Consider the following 27,941-nt stretch of genomic DNA (forward strand, 5'->3'; position numbering starts at 1 on the left):
ACACGGAAAATTGAACAAAAAGAAGAACTCATTAGGTTTGAAGGAAGTGTTTAAAATGTGCCGTACTTGTTAAATCATAGCCTTATATGCTCACAATAAAAAGAAGAGCCCAAGGTACTGGGCTAAGCAGTCACTAAGGAAAATGGGAAAATAAAAAACATACTAACACTATTAAAAATCAAAGAAAATAAATGCAAGAATATGAAGTGATTCAACAAGTGTAATGAAATATTTTTAAGTGAAAAAACAAATGAAGAATAACAAAAAAAATAAAGATAAAGTAATAAAAATTTATCCAAAAATTTGAAGTTGAGTATGGTTCTGTTTCTCCAAAAGCACAACTTCAGAAATGGATTTGGAGAGAAATAACAGTAAAGGACAAAACATGTTTTAGAGAGTTGAGAGAAATGTAATAATGGGCTGTGGGTGTAGCTCATTACAGAACTTGCCTAGAATGTGTGAGGGCTTCGGTTCAACCCCTAGCACCTCCCAAAAAAGAAATGGGATCAATACTTAAAAATGTTACCAGGATTACAATACCAGGTCCACACAAATATACAGCCTCTGTCTTTCAATCTTGGAAGAAGCACGTGATTCTATAACCACATGAATTGTCCTGAAAATTGAGAAAAAGAGAGCACAGCTGAATTCATATCATTGCCTAGTGCACTGTAATACAAAATTATACCCGACACTACAGGAAGAAAGTACACAACCTTCTTCCGCCATGGGGTCACGTTTCAGGACTCCCAGCAGCTATCTGAGGTCAGGATTTAGTACCAACCCTCACATACACTACAGTTTTCCCGTAGCCACACAGCTACAATGAGGCTCAGTTTATAAATTTAGCTCAGTAAGGGACCAATAGCAATTACTAATAACAAAGTATAAAAATTATAACAGCACACACAAAATAAAATTCATGAGTTGTTTACTTCTGGAATTTTCTATTTAAGTTTTTCACACTGCAGTGGGTTATGACAGACTGAAAAGGCAAAAAGTAAATCTGTGATTAGGGGAGGACTCTTCTAATAGACAATGACAATTAAAGATGTGGCTGTAAAAGCTTAAAAATATCTTAACAAACTGGAAATATCATAAATGAGCACATACTATGTCCCCACTGATAGTCATTATTTCATGTATACATATGTATGGCAATGAAAAGCACTCATCATTACCCAGGTAATTTTATAAAAGATGAAAATTAAATTTAATATTACAAAAATGTATTAGTAATGTATTTAACTGCCTTGAAAGATACTGACAGAAGCCCTATGGCTGTCTGATAGATGCAAAAATGTTTTTGGCCAAATTAAATAAGATTTAAAGAGATACAGAGACCAAAAGAGATTTTTATTTGGTTTGTTAGAGGGTCAGCAGGAGAAAAACGTAGTGAACATAATGAGATGAAGCGCTGAAAACGATTGCTTTAACATTGAGACAAATACTTGCAAAAGTCTTTTCTAGGTTATTTAGCCGGCGCGGAAAAACAAATGTAAGAAATTGAAGCTGTAACGATTGAGGCGGAAGAAATAACGCAATTTTTCAGATGATAAAGAACCTACAGATAAACAATGGAAACAAACACAAGTTCACCAATATGCAAGATGCTGATAAACACACACCCCACAGTGTTCCTCAACAATAATAATTAAAAATTACTGTGTGTGTTTTAAAGAAGAGACTGTGTTAACCAAAAACTATAAAGAAATTAGACACAAATCTAATACAATTCTTCGGGGGAATTTCTAAAACATAATTTATAAGCACAAGAAAGTGTTGAAATAATCATAAACATATTCCATTTTCTCAGTATTAAAAGTGTGCTGATCATTGTAGTGACTTACGATGTTTTCATCCTAACAAAACTCCCCATTTAAAATGGAAATATGGTAATCTAATCCTATACTTTAAGTAGAAAATTGGAGTCAAGAAGATTCACTTTATATCTGAAGAAGCAAAAAGTAAAGGGATTGAGAACACAGAATGTAAGACATCAAAATCTATACAGCTATCGTAATTAAGATACTGTAATTTTGGCTCAGTGAGAGAGAAAGAGTAGTGGAAAAAACCAGCCCAGAAATGAAACCCAGCACACATAGATACTCAAAATTAGACAGCATGAGCACTGCAAAACACTGGCGAGTGAAAAATTATGCAATAAATGGTTCTTTAAAACTCATTATTCTTGGGACAAAAAGATACTGGTTTACCACTTCGTACTACAGTTTAAACCAAAATGACTCCACGCTTAATGAAACAACCGTGCCAAGGCAGAATTGCTCCTCGTGTGCTCTGGTTTGTAGGTGAAAGGCCTGAGTTCGAAGCTTGGCACCCGACTTGGTGCCATGGGGTGGGGCTGGAATCCGCAAGCAGAGGGCGTCGTGGGAGGGGGCGGGCGGCCCTGGAGGGGCTGCGCCGCAGGGTCTCCTCCTGCCTCTCTCTGCTGTCAGACACCCTGTCAGGGGCAGCGACCTCCTCCTCCACACTCACCTGTCCTCACGCTCTGCTTCTGCACAGATCTAAGAGCCACAGGAGCAGCCACACGTGGACGAGACCTCCAAAGCTGGGGATCCAGACAAGGCTTTCCTCCTTGCAGATTTGTTTCAAGTTGTGTCACAGTGACAGGCAGTTAACAATCATACTCGCTGACATTTAGAAGTTGTAGTAGAAATAAACCTTGGTGCACAGTGCTAGAACCGTATTGAAATGTTTTACACTGTGTATTTCGTTCAGTAGCTAAGGAATTAAATATACGCTCATCAGAAAACGTTAGAAACCATGTTTCTGAAATGTGGATAAAGGGAAAACTTTTCAAAGTAGAAAGTAGCGGCAGTTCCCTTACTTGGATTGAAAAGTGAATCTTCTTTGGAAAAATCTTGCAACTTCTGCCTTAGTTTCTAATGGAAGGGTCACAGACCGCAATGGGAATAGGACAAAGACCGGGCCTGCAGGCGGTTTGCTTTGTGTTTCAGATATGAAGCTGGAAAATGTGGTCCCGGAATTTAATGAAAATAAAATTTAGAAAATTCTGAAAGAAAAAGGAAAATAAGAAAAGCTTACAGATTGGGCCTTGCTGAGTGGAAGAGGGAGGCCCTGCCTTTAAGCCTCAGCAGCAAAACATCATTTAACTACATGAAAATGAAATAGCAAGTAATGAGCAACAGAAGGAAAAGCTAAATGAATACAAATGACAAACTAATAATATGTAATATTATAAAAGACAAAAACTGGAAGTGTACATGCACTGTTAAAACACATCGATGTGTTCTATCTATAGCATACATTCCACATGACAAAGTTTCAAAGAAAGTGATGACAATTAACTTATGTTGGTGTTACCATTATTGCTTTATACTCTCAGATGCACAAAATATGGAGTATTATAAAATTTCTAAATTTTACTATTGGCTTAAGAAAAGGAAAATGAGCACTATTTTATATGACTTACGTCACCTGACAGTAATGTTCACACCAATTACAGGAGTTTCTTTTCACCTAAGGTGTGAAAGCCTTAAGTAATTTAGAAATTTTGGCCAATGTTCTCCAATCTTGGAGTGTGGGTAAATAAATTGTACATACAAGTACACGAGTTCACAGCGGTTGTGTCTGGACCAAAGGAAAGAATTAAAACATTGAATATCCCTTAGGAGCGGTATCGCACATCGATGTGCTAAAATGTGCTCATTAATTAAGTTGTAGAAAATATATCTGTGTTACACTAAATCCAAGTAGATTCCACCTGGGCAAGGTACCTGAGGCCACCACATTCTGTTTTATTGTTCTAATACTTTATGCTACCGACCGTAGGGGAGCAAAGACTGGATTTCACGAGGACAACAGGGATCTTCAGAAAGGTGGGAGCAGGTTCGGCGGTGACAGTCAGAAACCACACAGCACCGAGTAGTGAAGGTAGTAGCTGCTGCAATTTTATTTCTAACTCTAGGTATATATATACTAGTTTCAAGGGCACACTTCAAGAGTGATTCCAGTCACAGGCAGGCATGAGAAAGACAATAGTACTGTAAAAGCTAAGACCACAAGGTCAAGGTAAGACCACACCTATATACAATCACAAAAGCCAAGACCATTAAATCAAGGTAAGACCACACCTATACGCAGTCAGAAGGGGAAGTTTGTAAAACAAAGGACTGGCTTCAGCATGTCATCTTCAGGATCACCTTCAGGACTTCACAGTCCGGGGCTCAGAGTCAGCACTTTGGCCGCCCGTCCTCTTGTGCCCCAACACCTCCCCATCTCTAGGAACATCTAATTGTTCCTGATCTTTCCTGGGCCCAGAATACAATTCTACAGATAATGAACAAATAGTAATAAAGACAAAATAGAACAGAATTGTAAATGAACCCAATGTCCCCAAACTGCAGGCAGAGAGGCCAGCTATTCTCTTCACGGCTGACTTCACATGCGGTGTGTGCCAAGGACTTCCAGGAGGCTTAACCCTGTGGGGACGATACCTCGGGTCTGGTTTCTGCCAGGTGAATGGCATTGTCACTCAGACTCCACTGGAGTGGTCGTGGCAATTTTATATTGTCAGTTAACAAGACAAAGCACAAATATGAATTATGTTTGCAGTGAGAGAAAAATCAGTACAAATTTTTCCACTTGATAAAAATGTGCTACCAGAGATTAAGTTTACGTCTTTGTCATGGGAGAGTGTGGCTTCTTCTTCCACTTTTGTGGCTTTCTGTGTGTTCTAAATTCATTGCCATTGATATCCATACAGTTGTGACACAGATCTGAAATGAACACCAAAAATCCTTTGTTCCAAAGTGGGATCTTGTCAGAGAGGGGATCAAAGGGGTGTGAGCTGGCTGGATGATCTCTTGCTCCTGCCTCCACCCTTCTGAATCTGTTCCCAGCCATCGCAAGCCGAGCAGCTCTCTTCTGCCAGCCCCTGCCTTCCACCACCCTGTTTCTGCCTTGGAACTAAGCAACCACAGACTGAATCCACTGAAACAGTGACCCAAAATAAACCACTTATCCTGTAATTTGCAGATGTCAGATATTTTGTCCCCGAGATGAAAAAGGGTCTCCACAGATAACTTGCATAACTAGAGAATGTAAATAAAATTTATAAAAAGCAAATCATTCCATATTTTGTATCCTATTTTCACCAAAATGAATAAACAGTTCAAATGCACTTCCAGATGGCTCCTAGGTTGGAAAACCCAGTGAGCTGTGTCTACTTGTACTACACCCGGAGACTAACAGCCAAAGGCAAATATAAGTAAACTTCTCACTTTTCTTTATCTGAGTTTCCTACCTCCAGGTGGGCTCCTTTGTCCACCTAGGAAGTAGATAATGGTCCACGCTGCTACACTGCTGCAGAACCCTCCAAGGTGTGCATGAAAGGGGTAGAATGCACGAAGCACCTTCTAGTTGTCTGCTCAATTCACACGAAGCGAGCAGGCCATGTGTTTGGGTATCTTTAGGTTCAGAAGTTTGTGCCAGGAACGTGGTGCACATCTATTGTGACAGCTACTCTGTGGGCTGAGGCACAAGGGAGGTTGCTTGAGCCCAGGAGCTCGGGGCAAGCCCGGGGAACATGCAAGACCCCATCAGCTTTGAATACTTGGGGCTCTGGGGTAGGTATTCTGTCCCCTTTCTTTTCCAACTCTAAGGGAGAAATTTAAATAGTGGGATGTCTGCAATTGGGAACTCTGAAGGAAAGAAAATTCAATCTCCACTATGGAAAACACAGTGCTAGTTATTATAATAAAATTTTAATACTCTTTGTTACCATCTCATTAAACAGGTATGATTTTATTGATAAGAAAATGTAATTAGATTAATTTACTAATCCAAGTAATCTCTCTAGGAAGTGACAAATGTAAAACTTACATATAGCTGTAAATATGCTTTAGACGTACCTATTCTTTGTATGCTGAGGGACAGAGTAAGAAATTGATTGGCATGATTATAATTATGTCCATGTTTTTCCACAAATGGAAGACAAGTGAATCTTACTGAGTGACACGGAAAAAAAATTCTCTTTTTTAAAGTTTTAAATTTTTTTGTTAATCTCCTACTTTGTTGCACAAAAACAAGGAGACCAAGTTCCCTGAGGATTTTTCTGAAACTTCTTCTATTTTGGGAAAATATAGCCATCTAGGTCACCCCTGAGGAACTCTCATTTCCAGAACATAGAAGAAAAGTTTATTTTAAAACTGTTTCCAGAAGATCCATAAAATAGTCTGAATGAGATTCTAAACTCTTTATGAGCATCGAGGAGAAGAAACTTCTCTTAGGTGGTAACATTTTTTTTTCTTTCTTTTTTTTTTTTTCAACTGAAGAAATTGTGTAGTATAAGGAAAGGGCACGAATGCAAGTTGAGCCAGAAGTTGGCCCAAAGTAACAGTCCATTATTCTACTGGCCACATGATCCATATTTTAAAACTTTTAATCTTTGCTCTCATTATCTGTTAAAAGGAATTATCCACCTAATATAAATATCTATTGAATACATTTATAACAAGATGTACCTGTATGGAAACTTCACCCTGCCTTAGCCCCGCGGTAAGTGTCTCCCTTCTATGAGCACTGTGGTCGCAAAAAAAGATTGTTGCTGTGAGACTACAGTTCCTTTTAACCGATAGAACTCGGGCCCTTGCATTTGCGAGACAGGGTGCAGAACCACTGAGCCAAATCCTTGGCCCAGTCAGAGGAAATGTATATATCTAACATCCATAGGGAAGTTATCTATTCTATCAGCCAGATCAGACTGTATATGTCATGGTGACAAACGACCTCGGCCCACCAACTTTCAGTGGCTTCCTAACAGCAAGGGGTCATTTATTGCACATGTTCTGTGAGGGTCACGAACTGGTGAGGGCCCCTGCCCTCTAGTTCACTGCGGCTGTCTTAGCAGCTGCTGTTTTCACTGTTGCTGGAGATCGTGCAAGAGGAGGGGGGCAGTGTGGACAGCTGTACACTGGCTTTGAACGTAGTCGGATTCCGATGGCTCCTGTCTCTTGGCTCGCATCGCCTTGGAGATAGAAAAGGAGCCGAGGAACAGCACAAATAATCATTTGTTGAATTTTGATCACCAAGGCTTATGTTCATTTTGAAACCCACTTTATAGCGACATGATTGGATCTCAGAATCTGTCCATATCCAATGTGTACAAATGAATGACCTGGGGACGAATATAAAGGCATGGAATAGATGATGGCTACTGATCGAGGCCAGAACACACCATTACCTCCCAACCTTTCCTTACACTCCTTTATGACTCATGTGGTGCTCATGGTAAGAAGAATTGATATAAAACATACCTCCCAGCAAATCTCAAATAAATATGAAATGCTCAATATTAATAGTGCTAGCTCTAGGAAGTAGGCTGCCTGGCTTTAGAAATTATGATTTTGTACAACTGAAATGTGTTGACTGTCGCTGCTCATTTCTGCCAACATTGAACCCTTTGTGATCACCCCTGCCCTCCTTATTTCAAAGAGTGACTCCTTCAGGTCCCACAGGTAGGGAGACTGGTACATGTGTAGCTCCAGCATTCTGACAGCTGTGGAAAGAGGACCCCAATTCTGAGCCCAGGCATCCAGGGAAACAGAGACTTAGGTGGACTCTGTCTCAAAAACAGAAGCAAATAAACAAACCGATAATAATAATAATGAAAAGGCCTGAGCACTAATCAAGTGCAAATGCCCTAGGTTCAATCCCTAGTACCACGGAAGAATTTTTTCCACATGTAAATGAGATCTCACAATATTTATCATCCTGTATCTGGCTTATTGCACTAAGCATGATGTCCTCCACGTCTCTGTTGTCAGAAGGGCAGGGATTTTTCCTTTTTTCAGGCTCAATAAGATTGTATGTGTGTACCGCTTTTTCTTTGTCCACTCATCCACTGATGCAAAGATCAATAGAGGCGATATACCGAGTTAGCAGAGTGAAGTAAGCATGTGATATGATTACCTTAACAGTGGCTGGAATACCATTTGGTGGAATTCAACATTACTATGACTTTATGTATTTTGTGGTAGTGGTAGGGGGTGCCAGTGATTGATTCCAGGGCCTTCTCACTGAACCACTCCCATGGCCTTTTTAAAAAGTCTTTTTAAAATACTGAGACAGGGTCTTCCCTGTAAGTTGTCCTGACTGGGCTCAGTTTTGCCAGCATCCTGCCTCAGCCTCCTAGAAGGCCCAGATTATAGGTATAACCCTTCGCCATTATTCACTGACTCTAGAAAAATCTCCACCAATGAGAACCGGAAGGAATGTGCCTTCGTATAACCAGGGGCGTGTATGACAAGCTCACGGCTTACAAGATGCATGGTGGTGGAAGGAGAACTCCTCTCCACGATCAGAAGACAAATGTAAATTTTCACTCCTGCCTCTTCTAGTCAAGAGAGTACTCCGTCCAAGTCATCCTCAGAACAATTAGGCAAAAAGACAGAGAAATAAAAAGCACCCAAATTAAGAAGGAAAGATAAATCTGTCTCTGCTTGCAGAGCACAAAAATTCATCTGGTTTGGTGGCACACACCTACCCTTAAGCACAGAACTGTGGGAGGCTGAGGCAGGAGGATCCCAAGTTCAAGGCCTTCCTGGGCTAGTGAGACTCTGTCTCAAATTTTAATTAAAAAAAGTAGAGGAGAGTGGATGTTGGTAATTTTACTCAGTATGAGGGCTCTAAGTTCAATCTTGACTAAATCCTCCACATGAAGTAAAGCAAGAGCATATTTTCTGGTGGTTATGCACCTTATACCAATGTGTCAGCAAATATGGCTTTCCCGAAGGGCTCAGCTTGCCCTGGAGAAGGCCGCTGTCTTGCTAGACCACAGGGTCTCTCTCTCTCTGTGCGCACCCTGGCACTGAGTGTCCAAATTCCTCCTCACAATACCATGAAATCTTCCTCTGACATGATCACTTCTGGGAAGACTCTTTCTCCAAATACAGTCACACCAAGGGGGATTCATCCACAGGACTTCGTAACACCACCTGTTCAAAGGAAACCATCTTGCATGGTTACTTCTGCAGCACTCACGGCTGGGACTTCACCATATGAGTTGGGGTGCGGGGGAAATTCACCCTCTAACGTCCATCTTTCTAACCTTTCCAGTTTAAGAAATTCAGATTTAGATCTGTTTTTACATTGCATTTAAAAAAGACACAAAATCTCCAACCAACAAACATACTGTCTTCACTGAGTTATAAGGATCTAAGCATCTTTACTCTGGTAAAACTGCTCTATGGAGGCAAAACAAAGGAGCTGGCAAGTTGCCAAAATATCATTTTCCAGCAATACCATTCAAATGGTCCTATGCCCAAGTCCATTTTATTTACTGAAGATATTTCTTTCATCTTCCTAAAGTTAATGCTGTTAAGATTTTCTCTTTATCATTTTAACATTCTCTAATTATGCATAAGTATTTATATATGATTTATGCTGTCTTTACAAGAATTCTCTGTAGAGCATAGGTGTTGAAGCTATAAATATAGCATTATATGAGCCTCTTTAAAATTGGGCCTCAATTTCCCACCGTCCCAATGTCTATCTTCCTGTTTAGCAGCCACATATTGAATAACCTTTAAATGCTTTTTATTCTACTGTTATGGTAGCAACAAAATTAACCTCTCTTAAAATCCCTACTGGACTTCATCCTGCTTCATGTAGAACATTAAAATCACTTCTGATTTCTGACCTCCGATTTCCTGTCTTTCAATCATCTAAAATATATTTTATATTACTAACAGAATTTATTTCCTTTGGCGTGCATGGCATCACATGCCTTTATCCTAGGCACTCAAGAGGCTGAGGCAGGAAGATCGGAACTTTGAGGCCAGTCTAGACAATATAGCAAGACTCTACCACCAAATTCAGCCAATCAAACTTAACTGTGTGTGACATTCAAATCCCTCCCATATGTGACAATTTTACTTAATTTTACTTTTTTGTTATGAATTTCCATATCAGTCTTGGCTCTGTTGTTACTCACGAATGCCTTCTTTCTCTCAAACTCTGGCTTTCCCTCTGCTTTGCCTGTGCTGATGCCCTGGGTTCTCAAATTGCAGGACGGGGGCCGCTGGAGGTGCCCAGCACATTCTGCAGGGCTCACACTTTGGTGTGGAGACATTCCCTAAGACCAGTGATGCATCATCTGACAAGATGTGGCGTATCAAGGCGGGTATGAGAACTGAGCCATTTTCCATCATGATAAACAAGAAAGAGACTTGCAAAAACATGAAAACAATATCATTCTTTTCATTAAGTGGTTGGTATTGCAAAATATATTTTCATAAGAATACATTATCTATGTTTGGTGGGTTTGCTATTTTGTTTTAAAATGAATTTATAAGTATTTTTGAATTTGACCAGTTTTATTTCCCAACCCTTAAAAATTAAAAGAATGTACATCTTTTTAAAAAGCATATGTGTGCACACGTTAGTGAGAAGTTATTTATCATATTCAGTTAATACAAACTGCTAGGGTTTTTGATTTAGTAAAAGATCAACATCCTTGGCTTTGCTTTATTTTTCTCTGATATTTTCAGTCAGAATGGGAGACATTGGCAGTAATTCATTAAACGATTGGTATTGATTTATTTCATTTGCTCTGATGGTGTGGAGGAGGCGTATGTGTTCTATAAAATCCTTTAATTTAGGAGGCAAAGTTGCTACTGAACCTGAAATCCTTGGTAGCCACAGAATAAGGAAAAAACTTGGTGCGACGTGATTCGTGCTGAGATAGTATCACTTTTCTTTTCACGGTGTTTTATTCCATTACTATTGGGGATTTCTGCAACATTGTCAGGATTAAAGAGAAGTCCAAAATCCATATAAGGTGCACATCATCAAAATAAGAGTTTACAAGAACAAGTTATCAGTCTGATTTTAATGGACTTGGGATCAGGAGAGTATCAAACGAGGTGACTGGGATCAAAGTGCATTCGGGGGATGTCAGATTTTGAGGGAGCTCTGAATTGTTGCATTAATATCACCCCATTCCCACACGTGCTTCCGTTCTGAGATGCCAACAGAACAATTCTATATTTCTTTTCACCCGAAGAGCTTGGAACTTCTTTAAGGAAGTTAACAGAGAGCTACAGTGTACATTTCTTTCAAAAACATTTTAAGTTACTCCAGTCTTTTTAATTTTTCTTTCTATTAGTCTGTGTTTTCAGCACACAGTGGTTACATTCATCCTGGGGAGTTGGTAAATGTACAAACCACATCTTCACTTCTTTTCCATCCCCTCTGACGCTCTCGTCCCGACCAAATGCTGTGAGAGTAGTAACAGGATGACTACACTAGAAAGCCACTGTGTGTGGGAGCCACTCCCTGCGAAGGTTAGCAAAGGCTGCCTCCTTTTTCTTGCCCTCAAATCAGAGTCCTTCACGCCTTGGTGGCCCCACCATCTCCTTCCTCTTATTTCGTGAACTGATTGCCCCATGCATGCACAATAGGCCAAGTTACCACTGAAGCTGTTGGATATCTGCTTATGTTAAACATCACACCAGCCCAGAGAAAGTCACATCGTGGCCCTGCTTTATGCACTGTACATCATGTATTTGAAAACCAGAAGAGGAAGAACGGTCATCTATAATATTTTGGTTTTGTCAGAGAGGTGAGCATTTGGATCGTGATTGCTGTGTATAGTCTCAAGAAAGTTACATAATATCTTAGAAGTTCATCTAATGGACTATTTAACATAGATGGTGATCATAATGCAGTTGAGTTTTAGGGACAATTAAAGGTCCAGCATTTTATAATCACCCAATAAATAGTCCCCCTCTTCCCTCGTTCTACAATTAATAATCAAATCTCAGATGTTTTGTTATTACTTTGCTGCTGACCTCCTATCTCTTCCAAACTATATTTAGGATGAGGAAATAATGTGTTTTCACAAAGATTTTCTTAGGTTAAAAATGTAGCAAAAGTAGTAAAAGAAATTTCTTCCTCAAGAAAAAGGAACTAAAGGGCCAGAGGTTTAGCCCAGTGACACCGCCCCTGCCTTTCAAGGTCAAGGTTCTGAATTCAATTCCCAGTACCAAAAAAAGAAAGAAAAGAAAAGAAAAACAAAAAGGGACAAAGCCCAAATGTCTTTACAGGTGAATTTCATAACATGGAAAACATTCAGATAATTTCAGTGCAGCGTCTCTTCTATACCAGGAAGACTGGACCATGGTATTAAGTTTTACTGAGGAGACTATATATAAAACAGTCTGTAAAGTAAACATGACATTTCCACCACAGCACCAGAGAGACCACACATAAATTTAAGGATTTTCCTTACTTGTATCTATTAATTTTTAAAATTCACATATAAAATATTGACAAAGAGAATCCAGTTACCCACTTATGGTCAAATGTGTTTGTTACCAAGGTGGCAATATTGGGTCGGTGTTAGAATACGGGTTACAGTTGGAAACTGGATAAAGAGGATGTGGTTTTACTATAAATTGGAATACTACTCAGCCATAACAAATGAGAAAGTAGATTCATTCGTAGGTAAATGGGTACATTTTGAGGCTATACTCCTAAGTGAAATAAATAAGTCACACATGCAAATACTGAATAGTTTCTCTGGTGTGAAAAACTAAAATACTACTCAAGAACCTAACAGGGCAATTAGCAATGTGAAATAAGAAGAAAAGGACCAAAAGGTGTAGGGACAGTGAGAAGGATAGGGAAGGGGGAATAAGGGCAAAGGAAAAAAAATATGAGAAAATGTAAAAGTGGAATTAAAGTGTTTGAAGGTGGGGAGGGAAGGAGGGGGTGAATGGAGGGCGGGGACAAGGGGAAAAAATGAGAACCAAGACCTGGCATGGAAAGGTACAAGATCCCAGTAATGAATGTAACTGTACTGTCTACCTAGAATGTACCAATAAACTCCATTTAAAATTTAAAAAAAAAGAGAATACAGGTTAAGGTAGTGAGCTCCATCAGTCAATGCACTGCTGGCAATTACGTGATCAGGTGCTTGTAGGCTGAAAAGGCACTTTAAGAAATCCATACTCATTTGTTGATTTAAAGCCTCAATAAGGTAGGACTTGATAATCCATCCTCCATAGGAGAAACCATGAGTATCTCCAAAGAAGAATTAGTGTCTTCATGACAATTTGAGAAGCCCTTAAATCAGGAATGAGGTAAAACTGATGGCCACCCTACTTACCAATGAACACTGTATTAGGGCATTGATTGTGTAACTTGGGTAACAAAAATAAACTACAGGGAAAGACGAGGTCTGCAGAAAAAAAATCTGGCTGCTATTTGTGGATGAACAGATTTTTGAAAATCTGTAAGAATCAACTGGGGAAAATAGTATAAAGGATGAGAATTTAATAAGGCTATGAGCACTTACTTTAAGCTGTAATTGTTCCTTTAAGTACCTTTGAACAGGTCCCTGGTCACACTTCCTTTGGTGCTATCCAGGGGTGTCAAATGCAGGCTGAGTCTATAAGATCATTTCAAATATAGATTGAAAGGTAGCCCTGGGCTCCCATTTCTCTTTTCAATCACTGTCACCTTTCTGAGAAGCTGGAGTGTTCAATATTAAAAGAGGGTGGTCAAGCTGCTGATGTAGTTACTCTTTATGACCCACCTGCAGTCAGTCTGCAGTACAAGGTCGAGACCGATCTGAGAAAGAGATGTACTAATCTGTGAGGCATGCTGAGGCCACCAGGAGAAGGAAACAAATTTATTCAATGTGATTTTCATCTTCAATTCAATTTCCATCTTATTTTGTGTGAATGAAAAGAGTAAATAAAATGGCGGTGAAATTTTCTTTAAAAAGTCTCTAACTAAAGCCAACTCACCTTGCAGCTTTTCAAGCACAGTTCCATAATTCCTATGCTCTTGCTGAAATTTTGAGAATAGGCGCTCACATAGATTGGCCCATAATCTGGAATACAGTGAGGTAAGTATTGTCAGAGGTGTATATACGTGGGTTACCACAGGAAAATGGGACAGAAGGTTAAGATAAGGCTAAACTTCACAAACAAGAAGTACTAGTTATTCCGTGTCAGGGTCAGTCAGGGAGACAGATTAAAACAAAAAGAATCTCTTGCCATGAATTAAAGTTCATACAATAGGGGGACTGGGGCAATTTTCTCACTTGAATATTCTTGGGTGTGTTCATTAATATATTTGTGATACATAATTACATTCATCTTGATAACTGGTACATCTACATGGGAAATCTGAATGCTTTTGGTGTCCTTTAACCCTCATCTTTCCATCTCCCTCTATCCCCAAAACCCCTTCCTTCCAAACAAAGAATACCTCCCTTGCCTACAATCCATCTTGCATTTTTCTCTTTCAATCCCTTCTGTTTTTGGTTTCTCGAATAAGAGAAACAGTGCAATAGTTAACATTCCGTGTCTATTTTAGCCCACTTAACATGATGGTCTCAAGGTGCATCCATTTTCCTACAACTGCCTCAGTTTATCTTATGGCTGTGAAGCCCTCAGTGGGGGATAATGCCGTATCTTCGTGATCTGTTCACTCATTATGGGCATTTAGGCTGCTCATAAGATTAGGCTATTGTGAGCTGTGCTGCTATAAACTTGGGTGTGCATAGATCACTATAGCACGATGTCTTTAATTCCTTGGGAAGATACCCAAAAGATGAATGGATGGTTGGGACAAATGAAATTTCTACTTTTAGTTTTTTGAGGAATCTGTCTTCTGATTTCCTTACTGGTTGTACTGGTGGACATTGCGATTAACAACGTAGAATCATTCCCTTTTCCCAAAATATTTGCCAGCATTTGTTGTTTTTGAGTTCGTGATGATGCCCATTCTTTTTGGAAGAAGATAGAAGCTCAGAGCTCCTTTACACTTGATCTCAGCCAAAAGGCCAAGAAACTGTTTCTCAGAGTTCCTGTAATTTGCATTTTGCTCATATCCAGAGATGCTGAGCATCTTCTCACGTCCTTATTGGCCTTTTGGACTTCTTCTCTTGAGAAGGGTCTGGTCCTTTCATGTGCTCGCTTTTGACTGGGTCCTTTATTTGGGGGAGATCTAATTTTTCTGAGTTTCTTATATGTTCTAGATATTAGTCCTTGAACATGAATGATTTCTAATTGAGAATGGCATTGAGAATATGTAGAATTTACTCAGAAAAACGAAAAAGTATTCAAAACTGCAAAATAAAAATATCATATTATATCATATTTTGAGTTAAATATATTATGTTTCTGTGTCCTAAAATACATAATTATATAATTTTATGTAGAAAAAGATCAATGAATCTTTACTTTTTTTCTCTGAATTTGTAACTTTTGAATTTCTAGCACGAAGATGAATGCTTCTATTTTTTTAAACTATGCTTTGGGAAGATTTCTATTTTGTTAGGCCTCAAGAAAATACGATTTGTGAGTCAGTTTTTGAGAAAACACATGCAAATGTACATGCATAAAAATGTTTGAAAATCAAAATTAGTATGAAATTTAGGAGACATCAAAACAAATTCCCCTACACTAAGTAACTCAAGCCCCTCTTTTCTGGGACCTGTTCAGACAATTCACAGGTAATTCTCAGGGTTGCTTTCCTGTCGCCATATGACTTACCCCATGGAGCACCATTCAGGTCTCGGGAAATCCCAGGGCTCACAGACCCCAGAAAGCAGAAACCCTAAGCACGAACCTCCCAGTTCAGCATAAATCCACCACTAGTCCTATCTTCAGTCACCCTAGGTCACACTGAAGTAGAAAACAGTACCAGATTCAGTCCTTATTGCATTTTTGTGTTTTTCTCCCAGTCTCATACAGTGATGTCAAGATTTTTTTAAATACAAGGTGATTTTTAGTAAAGTCTGTCTTCCCAGAAAGGTGTTCTTCAACATCAGATAAACATCAGCATGATCTGGGCACCTGTGTAATTCTGATACCATTGCTCACCTCTGTGGCCTATTTTTTAAAGCTCTCAAGATAATTCTACTGTACAGTCTCGGTCAAGATTCATTGGTCTAAATTGTTGAAAGGTTGTAAATGTTTAGCGCATTTGTCTGATAAAAGCTGTAGTCTTGTTAATGCTTGAAAAATACACACTACATTTATTCCCTGAGTTGAGATTGGTGAAGATGAAACTATAAATAGATGCCAAAGTGCTCACTCAAAAGCACTCCACATGGGACCGGGGATTTAGCTCAATGTTTCTACCCACCTGCTTTGCAAATGCAAGCTACTGAGCTTGATCCCCAGTACCAAAAAGCAAAACAAAACAAACAAAAAAAACCACTCCACACAATGGAGAAAAGAGCTCAGAAAAGGGCAGTGGGCTTTCGTTTATCTACTTCTTAGGTAAAGAGATGTCAGACCAGGAAACATGTGACACACTTTAATACACATGCGCTACTACATTAATCAACCACAGAAAGAAAAAATTAAACAGAAATGAAAAAGAAAGTACCAAGCAAGGTAATGAAAAACAAGTAGATGTTAAATATTCCCGAATGAGTCAAAATTGCTAGGTGTAGCTCATCTGTAGGTGAGGGCTTTTTTTCAGGCATCAAATTAAAGATTCTGACAGCATGACATGTTGTGACATGATAAGTTCTGTCATTTTGATTTTCCTTTCTCCCTTCTCTATCTGTTTTATTTAATAGCAAACATGAATTGCTTGGACACTATTGTAGGAATTATCATTCAGTGTACTGAGAAGATGGAATGGCAAAATAAATAAATTAATTAACTAAAACTGCTAGTAGAAGGTAAGAAAAAAAATCATTTGTCCCAATTTAAATATAAATAGAAGCTGTCAGCCTGGAAAGAAATTTTTTAAAAAATCTTATATTTTGATATTCACTGTGATACCATTTAGCTCCGCAATTGGCAAGAGCTAAAAGCGAAAATCGTATCTATACAGATCAAAATAAGTGGAGTTGGGAAAGTGACCTAATTTGGTTGTTTTAAAATAATTTATAGCTCTAGAACTCTTTCTTCCAACTAAATCTTACTCAAACCTGAATATGGAAACAGAAATAGCAGAGCTTTCGGGGTGAGAAGAGCTTGGGCTGGGATGAAAGGTCCTCGTGACTTCTTACACTGTCAGCACATCCTCAGAACAGAGGGACGGGGAAATAGCTGCAAAGCCACCGACTAGTTCAGGGAACTCGGATCTTCAACTCTGCTGCCAACAAAGTAGGTTCATTTTTAGTTTTTTAAAGAAAGTAATCTATAGCATAGGCCTCAAATGGGTGATAGTACTTTGTGTTCTATTTTAATAATGTGCAAAATCTATAAGTATAAAAGCTACTGTACGTGGAATAAAATTACATTATCGGTATGCTTCAGGAACACATAAACATGAAGATCACGAAGAATTCCTCTAGAAGCTGCCGATGTCATGGCATCAGTAAAATGAGAAATCAGGAATAAAAGACAAGAGCAAGATCATGTACTCACAAAGTAACTATTGTTTGAGCATCTATTCTAGACACATAGAAATATCAATGATCAGAACAGCAAATACGCAAGCCCTTCAAAGGTCTTACATTCTAGCAGGGGAAGAGAGAAAACAATAAACAATGCAAACGTGGAAATGTGACGTGGACTGAGAAAGAGGTCCCGGGAATGCTGCAGGTGTTGTCTCAAACTCAAGTAGGGAAGCAATAACAGGCCTGCTTGAGAAGCTAGTGTGTGAGGAGGACTTGAAGTGGATGAAGTGATAAAGTGCGAAGACATCTGGAGGACAGCACTGCTAGGACCTGGGACCAGTGACGAGGCTGGCTTCTCCCTCTTGGAGGAAGAGCAAAGAATGAGCAGCATGTACGTGAGATCCTCATAGGAGCTGAGGCCAAGAGATGAATGTGGAATACAGAAGCTCACCAAGTCCTGGTGGACCGCAGAGGGGGAAGTTGGCTCTTCCTTCGAGTGAAACAGTGCTCTAGCACAGATGTGAGCAGCAGAGTGATGTGCTTCGACTTTCATAGTGAAAGGACTGTTCTAGTTGCTTCACTAAAACCACACCAGGATGTAGGGAGAGGGGTGAGGACAGCGACAAGCACTTATGTAGAAAACCATTTGCAACATAATAAATGAGTTAGTCTAGGAAGATCATCAAGACTTGGACATTTTGCGAATTTGAAAACAGAGATAACAGAATTCCCTGCTCAATGGAATACTGAGATGGTATGAGAGAAAGGAGAACCCAAGGGAAACTTCCAGTATGTAGGGCTGGGAGATTCGAATATGGACTAGACGTTAACTACTGTTTCTTGAGCAGTTTTGGGGAGGAAATTTGGTCTTAACAAACTAGGTCATGATGTCTAGTATTCAAGCAGAAATACTGGAGGAACTGGAGGAGTATATTAACAGTTTAAGGCACGGTTCTGGAAAGGAGATATCTCTCTAGAATTCATGGTCAAAAATGTGTGCTATTTAAAACCTTGCATCTAACAAAATCACCAAAAAAAGTCAATATAATAAAGAGAAAGAACAAAAGAGTACATTAAAAGGCAACATTACAAGTGTATAAAGAAGAGATATTATTTTAAGTGGGCCTTGAATTTTGACCAAAGTGTTTACTAGGAAACACAAAGACAAAAATCTGTGTTTCACTATTTGTTTTCAAATAACTAATTATATAATGGATGTGATGAAGAACTCGTTCTTTTTTTCATTTCATCCATGTTTAAGCAAGACTTTGGAAATACTCAGGTATTGGTATGAGTTGTTCTATTGTTGGTTCAATTCTTTCGACTGTCTACTGGTATACCTCAATTTACGTAATCCAGGTTTTCTTTAGTCAGAGTTTAGTTAAAAACAAGTCATCTTCAAGCCAGAATTATTTTTTCCAATATAAGAAGGCATATTTCCAACTTCAAATTATTTAAGAACAATTATGTACTAACAAGGATTTTAAATTGCATGATCATAGTACTAAAGTTGCAACACATATATGAAACTAATTATTCTCTCTCAATTCCCTCTTCTCCTGGCCCACTTGTTCCAGCAAAGCTGGTTTCTGGCTAATCCACCTGATAATCCACATTGGTTGCCCTGTTGATATTTTGTTTATGTTGGTATTTCCACAAAGGACACTTTCCAATTAGTTTCTTCATTTCCAAGCCGTACTCATCTTTCATTCTATGACTAATAAGCATCTTCCAGCACCTTTTATGCATATTGCATGATGGAAAGCAGGTTTCCCTCTCTGAATGAGTAGCCGTGGTCTCTGCCCAGTTCAGGGTGTGTATCAATGTCAACTGAACACTGGAGACTGTACAATACTGTGTTGGCCCCACACAAACACCAGGATCTTCAGGAGAAGGATGAAGAGGTAATGCCAACAAGCTCAGGGCCAGACAAACAAGAGATACAGTAAACTCAGAGTATTACTTCACAAATGACATTTTCCAGAATGCATTTATGATTCACAATTCGGCTTTCCCCATTTATGTGGATCTCTGTAGCACCTGCACAAGCTTTTACATTTTCTTTGCATTTAAAAGCAGAATACAGATACAGTTAAGAAGGCAAGTAAACAACTCTGTATTACCTTGTCTGAAGAGCCCGGAGGTTGCAGAGAGTGCCCTCTGAAGGATTTAGAAAGGATGACTCCTTGTGTCAGCATCCCTGGGACATACAGTGAATTATTTAAATAAGCCCTCTTTTCTGCAAAGAGTCACCAATACACGGAAAGAATCTAATTAAAAAAATAAAAATAAAAGGTCCTTCAGTGGAGAGGCTGCATTTTATACTCCTTTCTAGGAAATATCTCTGGAAGCACCAAAATTGCTTTAATTCTAAATGCATTTATTTTAATCAAGCTACCTTTTAAATGATCTTGCAAAAGAGTCAGTTCTGAAAGACAGAGGCTGCTCAGTCAGAGCCCTGAGAGTCAAAACAAAACCTAGCAGTAAGTTGATAATTTAGAGAAGGTAGTACAAAAATAGAGCCTTGGATCCCTCCTGAGCATGAATATATATATATCTATATATATATCTATAGATATATATATATAGATATATATATATCTATAGATATATATATTTTTTTCCTAAGCAAGAAAAGAACTTTGTGTTATGTTGCGGTTTTTCTTGCAAAGGCTGAGATCAAAAGAAAATAAATTTTTAAACTGGAATAGGAGATACAGACAGAAATTTGGCTTCATTTTATAGGAGATTGGTCCAGTACTCGGTCAGTCCCAGGTATCCAGAATCCTAGGAATTTGCTCTTTTTTGAAAGTTCAAACTAGGAAATTGAGGGTCTACTGTGTGCTGAGCCCAGTGGCAGATAACTGGGGCCCAGAGAGCAGAAACACTGATTCTTGGGGTTCATCTGTGAGGTGAGGTAGAGGTCAGAGAGGGGAGGGGGTTATTTAATTTACCAGGGTTGTTATAATTCAAGGTTAATCCACTATATAAAGGGGATGGTTAATCCAATCTCAACCCTGGATGATGGCAATAAACGCTCATGATAATGTTCATTAATTAAATTGTTTAGCTCTTAGAATTTCACATCTAAAAGGGTTAACCTTCTAAGAGGCTGAAGCTGGAGGATGACAAATGCAAGTCCAGACTGGTCAAATGAGCAAGTTGCTATTAAAAATGAAACAAAAGAAACAAAACAAACTAGAAATGATAGAAAAAATGGAGGCAAAACTTTTGTAATTAAGAAGGGCAGAAGGGTTGAAGGAGGGTGGGTTAAAAAAAAGAATCAAGATATATCATGTCACGTACAAATTCCTTATGATGAATGTGATCATTATGTGTATCTAAAATGTACCAAGAGCCAGGCTTGTTGGTCCATGCCTGTAATCCCAGCTCTCGGGAGGCTGAGGCAGGAGAATCACTGTGAGTTCGAGACCAGCCTGGACTACATAGTGAGTTCCAGGTCAGTCTCAACTATATAGTGAGTTCCTGTCTCAAAAATAAAATAAAATAAATTATACCAACACACAATTAATTAAAAAATTAATAAGAGAACTGTTACTAGCGACACTCTCACTTATGAGTTATACCCAAATGAAATGAAATTAGCATACCAAAGTGATATCTGCAAGGTCATGTTTATTGTGGCAGTATTTATAATAGGTCTGATATAGAATCAGACTAACTACTCTTTAGGTTGTAGAGATTGAAATTTAGATATTTCATTTGCTGTTTAAAGAGGGGTGGACTGTCTTTTATATAGTGATCTACATGGAAACTATTTAACACAAACACCTGAAGGAATCTTAAGAATTTGGCCCTGTTGGTCACTTTGTGCAATCTGAAACCTAACTGCTGAATATCTTAAAGTAAATCTCTGTTCTCTGAAGTTTTTTACTGAGTTGGTTGAATTGAAAAGTGAATCGATTTCCCACTTGGGTTCTGCATATTAGCTGCACAGTAGCAATATGGATATGATTCTGTGCATGTTTGTTTCACAGTTGTAAGGTGTCCCTGTATTTAACTGTTGTACTTGTCAACTTTCAATAAAGCATATAAAATGTTGATAAAAAAATCAGACTAACAGATGAATGGGTTTATGTGTATATAGAAATGATATATATGAATATTATTTAGCCATTCAGAGGTATAGGTTAATTTCCCTTTTTAGCACACATTACATACTTGTACTGAAATACATCTCTGTAAATACGGACAATAATCACTTTAATCAAAAAGTTATAAAACTGTTTGAGACAGAAATGCTAACTATTCTGATTTTATCATTATATACTATGTATATAAAATTTGTACCAAACAATCAAAATAATAATGAAATTTTAAAAGGAGTAGAAGAAAAGAATTAAAAACTGTCTTCCAGATGATTTTAATGTTCAGCTAAGGCTGAAAACCCTGGTTTAAGACACATAAGAGAAAAGCAGAGGCAAATGATTTCCCAAAAAGAGGCAGATAACAAGAAGAAACTTCCAGTTTGGGGGTAGGATGCAAATTATGTGAAAGAAGGAAAAGTAGGAGAGAAAATATAGTAGAGGACAAAGATGTGTGTGTGTGTGTGTGCATTATATAATATACTATGTCATATTATATATTATATAACATCGTATTTTATTTACATTACATAATTCTGTGTGTGTGTGTAATATAGATAAAGATATAATTGATGTTCCTGGCCCTGAAGCAATGGGATACTCTTTCTGACCATCTCACGGATCTTCTGAACATGCAGATTATGGTGTCAGGTGAAAGTCCCAAGTTCATGCTGCATGACCACCTCTTTTAGTTGCAAGAAAAACAATTCATTCCTCTTTTTGCTTGCTCTTAAAAGTGAGAATTTACAATAGATGTATTTGTTTATTTATTTGTGTATTTATTCCGGCACATAAGGTCCTCCTACAAATGTTTTGATCTCTTATCCTCCTCCCTTCTGCTCCCTTCCCCTCCCCTCCCCTCCTCCCTTCCTGCCCTCTTGCCTTCCCCTCCCCTCCTCTCCTCCTTTCTCCCTCTCTTTCTCCCCACTTGTTACACACTGCTATAACACTCTGAAGAAAAGTTGTGGATGCACCAGGTAAATATATAATTCTGTTCTTATGGGCTGGCAGTACGTTGAAGCCCTCATACACAGTGCCTGGGAATATGACCTTCTTTGCAAATAAGGTCTTTGCAGACCTGAGCTAGTTAAGTTGGGAGATTAGGGTGAACTGTAGTCCAGAAGGAGTGTCTTTGTTAGAAGGGAAACACACATAGACAGAAATGCACACAAAGTGCTCCGCATTGTGCAGAGGCCTTGGGAAATTCACACTCCAGCCAACAGCATGATTGCAGGCTTCTTGAGTTCAGAACTCAGGGATTACCATTTGACCCAGCTCCTCCCACTCTAGGTATCTTCCTCACAGTGATCCATGCTCACCCATGTTTATAGCAGCACAATTCGCAATCGCTAGGTCTTGGAAGCAGCCTATATGTTCTCCAACAGCTAAATAGATAAAGAAAATCTGGTATTCATATGTGATGCAATGCTACTATACCACAAAAAAGAGTAAATTGGAGTCATTTACAGGAAAATACATGCATCTTGAAATCGTCATATTTAGTGAAATAAATAAGACAGTTTAAATATTACATGGTTTCTCTTCTAAAGAAAATATAAATACATTAAGGAGCAAGAAAAATGATAGTAAGAAACAGGGAGATAGATCTTTTTCAAAAAGGAAGAGGACTAAGAGATGGAAGGAGAAGGGAGGGGCAGAGGACAGGGATGATCCCTAGAATGTGTGTGTTATGCACGCATACCACCTCCCCGGATAAAAACACGATCATCACATGCTCCAAAAGTGTGCTCACAACACAAAGCAACAAAGTTCAGTGGTTCCAACTCACGAAGTTTGTGGTGCTTGGCTACAGCAGCTCTAGGAATCTACTCTGTCGATTTTCACATAGTGAGAAATGAGTATCTTGTAGCTTATATATGGCAGACCAAAGTCCTGAATGCTTAGAGCAAAAAGGAAGAAAATAGAACTTTCTCTTCTATCTAACTCAGCTTACAGAATCATAGTTAAATGGAAAACTGTATAAAGTGTGGTGTATGCTCAGTGGGAATGAATTTACGAGCTGTGATGGAGGGAACACCGACCCCTAATTTACTCAGCAGAATTTCATAAGGGAGGTCAAAGGAAAGCTTCCCTGAGAACAGTGATGCCATAAAGATGAGACGAAATGAGCCTGATGAAACAGAAGGAAGGATGTTCTAGCAAAAAGAAGAGTGTGGGCGTGAGCCTAGAGCCCAGGCTTGTAGAGCAAATACACACACACACGCGCACACACACACACACACACACGTGCACGCGCACACACGTGGTTGTAGGCTAGTGTCGTGATAAGGAATTCCTGACAAAGGCTGCCATTCTTTCACCATCACTTCCACCACTGGACTTGTCCATTGACCTCTCTTTGTTAGTCCTTTTGCATCTCCTATTAAGACCAGGTAGTGCGTTGATTTAAAAAAAATAAGTAGAATATTTTAGTTAAAATTCATAAAGTAGTGGACATCTTCTTGGTTCATAGTGGGGGCAATCCAAGCACCAAGGAGAAGAATTGGGCTGCTGTGGCTGGCACAGTAGTCAGGGCCTCTGTGAGGACCCTGTGGGACCACATTCCAGAGCTGGGCAAATGCCTACTCGATTCCAATGAGTTTGGCCCCAAAAAGGAGGAAGGTGGGGGCTGTGTGGGAGCTGAGTGAAGCCCAGGAAACAAGCCAACACTGATAGCGAACAAACACGACCAGGACTTGTTTTTCATCAGCTTTTGTTTTTTTTTTCTTTTGGAACTTCCAACCCAGAACTCAAATTCTATGGATTTTCCAAGGTCTCTGGCATTGGACACAACCCTAGACGGAACAGGCAGATGGAAATGGGGACTTCTGCAGCTGACTGGCCATCTCGGCGCATGCTCAGAGCGTGCTGGGGGAGGGACATAGATGAAAAGGTTGGAGAAGGCCCCAGCGTAGGTCTCCTGCTCAGCTTGAAGGAAAATATGATGTGTACCAGCATACTCTATTAGGGGCCATGTGCAAGTACGTTTTAGCATGCTGAGCTACAGTTAGCAACTTTATCTTTGTTTTGCTGTAAGAATTCTCAGGGGCTTTGATATGTTAAAAAAAATTGTTAACTTCCAAGATGTGTGATTTATAATACTTCACACTTCTTTTTTTGATTATTTTTGTTTGCTTAAAAACATTGTCTGGGCAGCGTATACCTTTGTTTCTGATTCAGTTGCTTCTTTTACGTTTGGAGCATGTAAGCTCTAAACTCGTGCGTCCACTGACTGGAACACGGTGCTAAGGCTGGTTGTGCAATTTCTGCTACAAATACAGAGTTTTTCTAGGCTTGGAATTTCCTCTGGGATTCTTCTTCTTTCCTATTTCCAGTATTGGAATCTTTGCTACTTTTCAGAAATTTCATATCCTAGTTGCATCCTTCCTGGAGATCCAACCACCTGAAGTGAAGATATTTTCCTCTCTGTGGACATAACAGGAGACACACACTGAACACGGGACAGAAAAATGTCTCTGGCTTCACCTCCCCGTGCTTCTCTCTGAACCCTCTCAGATAGTCTGTGTTCTCCATCTAGAGTGGAGCGAATAGCAGGCTCTGAGTAGGGTCTATTTGATCCCAGCCTGGAAAATTAGGCACGAAGAAGAGACAACTCACCCTGCATCAGTTTTCTTATTCACAGAACTGAGTTGCTACCATGCTCAAACTCTCCTCACAACACTTGGTGAATGCTTAATTAAAAAATATATATATATGCCATGAATTCCCATCGAAACACTCATACTCTCTTCAAACATTTGCCCCATGGTTCCTGCCACTTTCTGAAGCAGTTTTGGAAGTCCTCTTTGTTCCGAGTGTCTTTAGTTGTATTAGTATCACTGTCTTAAAGTCCTGAATCCACCAAAACGTTTGCCGTTTTGACTTAGGGAAGAGCCAGACGTCACAGGATGCCAGATCCAGGGTGGATGCGGACATATGGTCATGTGTTGTGTAACAAAAATCACGGTAAATGCTTCGAATCCACCCAGGACATCAAAACAGTCATGAAAAGACACAAAAGATAATAGAGAATGGTGAGACAAGCATGTTCAAGCCAAGGGAAGTATTTTGAAGAGTGTTGATAGTAAAGAGTTTTACCTGTAGGTTCATTTGTTTTGGTTTGAACACTCAGTGTGTTCCAATCATACCTCATAGGCCTAGGTATGAGGTATTTGTCAGCTCAACGCTCCATAGCCCACTAACACAGGCTGGATAAATTAATTCTCTTGCAGTTTCAGAGGTCTAAGGTGGAAGATTAGCAGGTTGGGTCCTAGTGAGACTTCTCTTCTGTCTAGTAAGTGGCTGCCATCCCCCCGTGTCTTCACCTAACTTTTCTTTACACATAGAGAGGGAGACAGGGCTGGCCCTATCTTGTAAAACTCTTCGTATGAAGTGAGTCCTGACATGAAATGAGCCCACCCTTGTGATCTCATCTGATGCTAATTACCCGGAAGGGAGGGAGGGCTGTCTACAAAAACAGTCAGACTCAGGGTTAAGCTTCAACATATGGGTTTTGGAGGCACACAGTTCAGTTCCAAACAGCAGTCAGTGGGCGAAGCTCTGGTGCTGCCCCCACCTCTCATGGGTACCAAGCCTTGCCTTGCTTTTCCTTGTGCAGTGAGATGGGACCAACATGTAGCACAGAACATGATTTTATGTAAGTTGAAAAATAATTTAAAAAGTGTGGCATCTCCATGACTACCTATGAGATCTGAGAATTTCCTCGTAAAACTTATATCGACATAGTCCTTAATCTACAGCCATGGTCCTTAATCAGAAATCCCTACGTCTTCCTTTGCCAAGAGCCCAAGACCAGAGCCAGGCCAGAAGGGCATGAGATGTTGCCTACTCTGCTTTCTGTCTGTGGCTTCTTATCGTGAGTCCTCATACAGCAGCACAGCTGCCTTCTCCTTCCCAAGTTGTTTAACACCTGCTGCATAACACCATGCTCTTTCCTCTCACTCAACTAAAAGTGAGTCCGTGCTAAATTAATGGTTCCTTTTTTCATTTCAATTGGATAATCGCTTATACATGTATATTGACTAATGGTGCATGTTCCTGTTTCATTGAAGGATGAATATTCATGAGGAGAGCCTGGACGATCCTACCGGAGACTGACCAGCCTTTCTTAGGTGTGTAAAAGTGTCCAGGAAATAGCTCACAGCTACACCAGTGGAATGACCTTTACTCTTGAAATGTGGCACTAAACACAGCAGATGCAGAGTGCTATCTGACTTTATTCCTCAGGATTTATTTATCACCATCCAAGTGACCAAGATGAGAATTAACTTAGGCTCTATTGAGAGTCCACAGTAAGTCAGAAAATGTGCCAAGGGCTAAAAACACAATAGGAAGAGTTGTAGCCCTGGGTGAAAAGTATGTTCCAGTGCACCAGGGAGATAAACAAGGGAGCAATTTTTGCTCAGTTTCTGAGGAGGTAATAACAAGGTGGAGCTCCGTAGGGTCTGAGGAAGGGAATTTGGGTTGGGGTGGAGGGGCAGAAGAAGGGAACTTCTCAAGGTCACAGTGACTTTTCTGTAACCATGCTCATGTAAGCAAAGGATACAGTATGATTTCAATAGAGGCTTGTTGAATAAATAAATCATAGTAGGTCTAGATGTTTAAGTAAAATCCAACAGAAATTCTAAAAATGTCATGCAGAATCTTAAAAAATAGAGGTTAGTACATATCTCTGAAGGTATACATATACTATATATTAAATATAATATATATTAAAGCACAGGAGCAGTTTCATTCCATGTGTGTACAAAATATATGTACTTGTAATATACTTGTAGTGCATTAACACTTTTTCATGAGTCTTACTCTTTCTTTAAGCAATCTTCAAAAACATTATTGAAATTTGTTAAAGATGCCATTTATAAAGTAGTATGAAACTGAGACACCGCTGATTTTCCATTTCAGTGGTAGACAGGATACCCCCAGCTGTGGAAGTCAGATGACTTTGGAAAGTGAGGGAGTCAGGGTTTCCCACTGCTCGCCTCTATAGCAAGCTAGGTCCTTTCAAGCACATCCTTGTGACCTTTATTTTTTAAAAGACCCAATCCAGAAACGAGCATCTGAAATGAACAGGCATTTCTCAGACAAAGAAGTAGAACTAGCAAATAAACATGAAAAAATATTTAAAAATTAGTTTTTTAAAATATGTTAGGAGTAGGGAAAGTGGGAAGGGTAAGGGAAAGGTAACAAGGGAAAAGAAATAATATGAGAAAATGGAAAAATGGAAATAAAGTGTTTGTAAATGGGGAGGGGAGGAGGGGGTGAAGGTAGGGCAGGGACAAGGGGAAAAATGAGAACCAAGACCTGTCATGTAGAGGTACAGGATCCCAGTAATGAATGTAACTGTACTGTATACCTGAAATGTACCGATAAACTCTGTGAGGAAAAACAAATATGTTAGGAGTCTTTCTGAAAACTTGTGATGGGCTTTGCCTTCTGGCCTGATAACTTTCCAG

Source organism: Fukomys damarensis, unplaced genomic scaffold, assembly GCF_012274545.1.
Source record: "Fukomys damarensis isolate Sample0158 unplaced genomic scaffold, DMR_v1.0_HiC HiC_scaffold_16, whole genome shotgun sequence".
NCBI lineage: Eukaryota > Metazoa > Chordata > Mammalia > Rodentia > Bathyergidae > Fukomys > Fukomys damarensis.